Source organism: Argentina silus, assembly GCF_951799395.1.
Source record: "Argentina silus genome assembly, chromosome: 10".
Classification (NCBI taxonomy): Eukaryota; Metazoa; Chordata; class Actinopteri; order Argentiniformes; family Argentinidae; genus Argentina; species Argentina silus.
This window is the reverse complement of record NC_139664.1, coordinates 4,008,556-4,014,352: the sequence shown is the minus strand read 5'-3', so window position 1 is coordinate 4,014,352 and position 5,797 is coordinate 4,008,556.

The window sequence follows — 5,797 nt, the reverse complement described above, 5'->3', positions numbered from 1 at the left end:
GTCGACACACGGGGTCACGGGTTTGTGGCCACATGTTCGAAGGATCTTAGCCAAAACTTTAGGTGGTTATGTTGAACTAATTATAAAAGAATTCGCATCATACAGCATGTCGTCATTAGCATGTAAAAGTGCCTTCGGAAAGTTACTTTCTGAAAGCACTGTATATACCAACTGACAAGTTTCTTGACTGAAAAGTAAGAGTCTCTGATAGATATAGAAAATACAGAAAATACTGTATGGTGCTGTTTTTACGAGATCGATCTCTCGCAATATTTGGGTAATATAATGTATGGGCTTTAGAAATAGCCTTATGCAGCACTGTCTGTGGTCTTATGTACATTTAAAATCTCGCTGTGACAGGGTGCATATTCTGCTTTTGTTCAAATTGTACTGTAACAGGTGCTAACGATTGATTGATTGATTGATTATCGCAGCTCAATTGATCATACTACAGTGTATGCCAATGGTCTAGCCACTGTGAATGCAATTAATAACTATATATTTGTCTGAACAACATTTACCTCCTGCTTGTACCACTGTTAATATTTATTTTGTTAGTAAACACCATTGCTAAACACTTAAAGACATTATATTAGACTAATACAAACACATATATTTTACATTTTTGACATTTAGCAGACACTTTTATCCAAAGAGACAAAGGACATTTGTCTAGAGTTAGTGAATCATCTATACATCAGTCATCATGAAAAAATAAAATAATCTATGCTAGGACCAGGGGCCATTGGTGGTCACAATGCTAGAAGAAGGAAGGAATCCTTTTTTTTTTAACATTTTATTTATAGACACAAAAATTAATGTTATGAAAAGTAGTGTGTCCATACAACTGCAAATCTCATAGGATAGGATAGGATGTGAATTTCTGAATAAGTAGGGCTACAGTACTGTAGCATAACGAACAACCTCACCACCATCAGGGACTGAAAATGAGTTTTTAGAATTTTACACCAGATGGCACTATTGGTGCCCTACAAAGTGTTGATTGAACATGATTTTAGAAGATGTTGAATTAATATATTGAGTTCATATGTTAACTACATATTGATTCACAATGTTTGACAAGCATTGTGTACACTATCACATCCTATGAAAATATGTGTATTTAGGCTTGTGTTTTCCAGATAGACATACAAGTAGTGTACCGCCATGGATTATGGCCTACACTATGGTACTCACCATGTTTTTACCCGGTTTTCTAATCCAAGAATATTCCCGCTCTTCCTGTGGTAAATTGTGGAGGACAGTTTAGAACAAAAGCCAATGGAGTCGCCATGGATAGTTGAATGGGAGAGACATGGGGCGCTGTGAGTGGATGCAGTGTGTCAACTCCAGTACAATCCAAGGTACCAGTCAAAGGTTTGGACACACCTTGCCAAGGGTGTGCAAAGCTGTCATCAAAAGCAAAAGGTGGCTACTTTGAAGAATCTAAAATATAAAACATATTCTGGTTTGCTTAACACTTTTTTTGTTTACTACATAATTCCATATGTGTTCCTTCATAGTTGTGATGTCTTCAATATTAATCTACAATGTAGAAAATAATTTTTAAAAAATAAAGAAAAACCATTGAATGAGAAGGTGTGTCCAAACTTTTGACTGGTACTGTATCTGCCCAGCATGACCACGCTGCATGACCACGCTGCATGACCACGCTGCATGACCACGCTGGGTTGGTAGAGCCGCATCAGGGGGACGTTACCTCACCACGGTTGTCAGCCCCAAAACCCCGGTCCTTCTTACTATTGTTTTTTTTTTCGAGAACACTGTGAATTATTCACGCGCAGACAGACGTACGGCTGGGGTCTCAAAGAGCCTGCCTCAGCAGTGTTTGATCTCACTCAGCCGCTTCTCCAAATGCCACCGCTCGTGCAGCCGTACGCCGCCAGAGAGCTCAGCGGACGCCCTGTTTTATTCCGCTCGCACTGACTGCAGGTAGTTTTGGTGGAGAGGGAAGCATGGCACGATTATTTGGAGGACAGAACACTGACAGGATTTCCACCCCTGCCGACCGATGCCGTTTTTAAATTGAGATTACAATCTTATAACTCTGTTTAAGCCTCTAACATAGAACTGCAGGCTTCAGGATTTAATCTAACTGGATTACTTGTCTCAGTACACACCCATCATCACTCATGCCATCTAATTTCGGTATATGCATAAAGCTCACTGCTGGATAGGGTGGATTAGAAATAGCACAATAATTGTATTGCACAATAATAATAGTTGCTATCTAGGCATAAAGCATGAACTTAAAAGACAATTTCACCCCATTTTTTCTACATTCCTTATCAGTCCACCATTGACACGGCCCCAAAATATAATTATTTTGGGCAACAGAACCTCATAGTTACCCTAAAAGCATCTGAAAATGTATCCGAAAATGTACTTTCTGGAATAGTCCCATGTTGATGATGCGTTCTGAAGTGTGCAATGCTTTTATGCTGCTTGATTTGCATTGAAGTATTGGAAATATCAGTTGTCATTGTCTTTGACTGTCTGGATATGGACTCTTATAGACTTGCAGTATAGTAGCAGTGGGCCTTCTTCTCTACATGAAACATTGTTGATAAGACTAGGAGAATTCCTCCCTTGGGTTTAACCTAATGAAAAAAGGAAATGTCACTCGGCAAAGACAATCAATACCACTGTCTCATTCAATGAGAATTAAATCTCCCAAGGTATCCTCTTGTGCAATACAGAACACAAACAATTAGGAGCAGTCATTTTCCTGGAAGCAAAATGGCACCTTTCTATCAAATCTGTTTTCTTCCTCTTCCTTGGAAAGATATTGACAGATAATTGTATTTCATATGAAAGCATTTTTAAAAAACCTTTTTTTATTTTATTCAGTGGCTTCAGTAAGAGACAACCATGACACACGTTCATCTGAACCTTTATCAAAAGGCCTCATAAGAACGATACAGTACGTCTCACGTCACTAACGTCTTATGACACCTAACTCTCAACAAACCAATGCTCAGGTGAGGTCGTTTGGAACCGTTATGCTTAGCTCAGCACCAGCTGCCATGACCATTAAAACATCCGTCATACCGTCGCTTGGGTCATAGCCTTTATGACGGAAAGGTCAAGTAAAATATTACCACATTCAAATGTTCTATGACAAATCACAGCGCTCAAAGTACTGCACTATTTCAGTCAAGTCAAATCCGAACAGCTCCATGATATCATCTGACAAATTAATGTCATCTACAGACTCGTGTTTATCACTTGCAGACAGAATTATCGAGTGAGTAAAAGATCCACAGATTCCCCTCTGGGAGTACCAAGCATTCAACGCCACGTCTCAACTGTTAAAAAGCCTTTTGGGTACACAGATATGCTGTTCTAGAATGCTGCAAATGTATGATTTCAACTCCAAATAACAACAAATAAAATAATTCAACTAATCAACTCTCTTCTCGTGGATTTAAGAAAGTTAATAAAAATGTTTGCATAGATAATGCGGTTTTAAATAAGGATAGTGTGGGATAGTCATGGCAACGTGTATTGTAAGATGTATTGTTGCCTCAACGCAGATATGCATGTGTCTTCATTCATATTCATCTCTGTTCTATTCTCGTCTTAAAACTGCCTGATTGAATTACACTCCAGAATGAATTCTCAATGAATGCCTATAGTATGAATAAGAATCTAGGCTACAGTATATTCCTGGGTTGCTATTTTCTCTCCTCCGTTGCTTCCTAGTCCTGTTGGAGGACTGTAGATATTATGAATTACAGGACTTCTCTCGCGTCCTCCCCATGGCTGAGTCTGTGTGAAGTTAATGTTATGCCAGTTTGATATCATCAAAGCACTTGTGTAAGAGTGTTCCCGCTCACTGGACCAACGCTAAAGCACATTAGCAGTCATCTGAAATACACCCAGGCATCCCATTGTGCATTACATTTCAGTACCTCACCTCTGACATTCTTTGTAATTGCAACATAGAGTACAATACAAGGACAACGCTAATAGCGCTAACGCTTGTCTTGCATTGACGGCCACGCGTGTAAACATCTTGGCTGATGTGATCACAGCAACATAATATATTATATTATTATATATTTTTCTGTGGAGGTTTTCATTGCCAGCCAACAGATGGGCAAAGCCACAACTACAAATGGGTGTTTTTCTCCCTCCTGCCATAAAATGTTCCAGTGACTCATGTTATGTTAATGGTCTTGTGCTCTGCACCAACTGTTAACATGGAGATGGTGGGTTAGTCCCTCTGTCATCACACACACACACACACACACACACACACACACACACACACACACACACACACGCTTACACGCTTACACACGCATGCTACTACTCAAGTCTAAATGTGTCCCTAGAGGGCATGAAGTCAAAAGTCAAAACCATTGCTTCCAAGACACATCATCTCTTCAATCCATCTGACCCTCTACTGCCTTGTTGCTCACGATTGAGCGATGGACAGGTGGACTGACGGACGGACAGACGGACAGACGGATGAAATAAGGGAACACAGAAACCCACAGAGGTCTGTCATTAGCAGTGGGAAGACGGGATGACACGACAACACTGTGGAGGAGTGGAGGTTCTGTGTACAGCTGTCAATCACTTCACGCTCCCCTGCTCCCCTGCTCTTCTCCGGGGGTTTATACAGAGTGAGAGTCCCAGCTGGCCGATGGGTCACATCACAGAGAGCCAGCCACCAGGGACACACAGTTAGGCAGTGTCTAATGTGCGTGTACAGTACGTGCTGTGGATGGGACTTATGTAATAGTCCCATTATGATACGCAACTCCATACCGAGGCTATATATAGGACAGAAGGCTTAGTAGTCATGTTATGTGTGAATTGAAGTAGCCCACTTTTGGAGTGTGTGTGTGGTGTATGGAATTACTTAGACCAGGATACTTACTGTAATCTCCAGAGCCAGACTCTGACATCTGTACGGTGAGGTTAAGTCATGGAATTAAGATGCATATTTTTAGGTTTGATACTGTTAAGATCTCTTGCACACTGACTGAGATCCAGTATTCTCCCTGGCATAACACTTAGAATGTTACAGGGAGTCAACATGCAATGTGTGCGGTGTGATTGTGCATGCGTGACACACACATGGCCAATGCATTGCTTCATTCCATGCAGGACTCTAGTGTGGCTGTTGGAACACAACCACTGATTAACTCTCATAGCATGTTGTGAATGACACAGAAAAACAGTACCGTGCAGTCGTGTTACCTGTGACATCACAGTACAGACTACTATAGTACTACTGTATACTCACAAGGTTACAGAGAGTCCGCATGCAATGTATGCAGAGTGATGATGCGTGCGTGACACACATGCCAATGCATGGAACGGAACACGCGTGTTTTGATACCATTCCTCATTCCGTTCCATGCGTCACAATGAGCCCGTCCTCCTATTTCTACCTCCACCGGCCTCCCCTGACACATACAGCAATGGGTGTATCAACGATGCGTGTCTAATCTACGGGATCTATGCACCCGCCGTCACCACGGCGACTGACTGCTTTCATTCATTCACGGTATTGGTGACGTACGCACTACTAACGCAGTGGACCGTGCATTAAGCACTTCAACCAAAACAATCTGACTCACCTAATGGCACATTGATGATTTTGTCCATCATCACACATGGATGAGGCGTACGTTGAGCCATGCTTCTTCCAAAAGGAACAGCACAAATACATCCATCTATGCATCTGTAGTCCTTCTACAGGGAACAGCCACTGCCAACATACTGTCAGCCAGAAAAGCTACACTGTTTAGTGCACGTG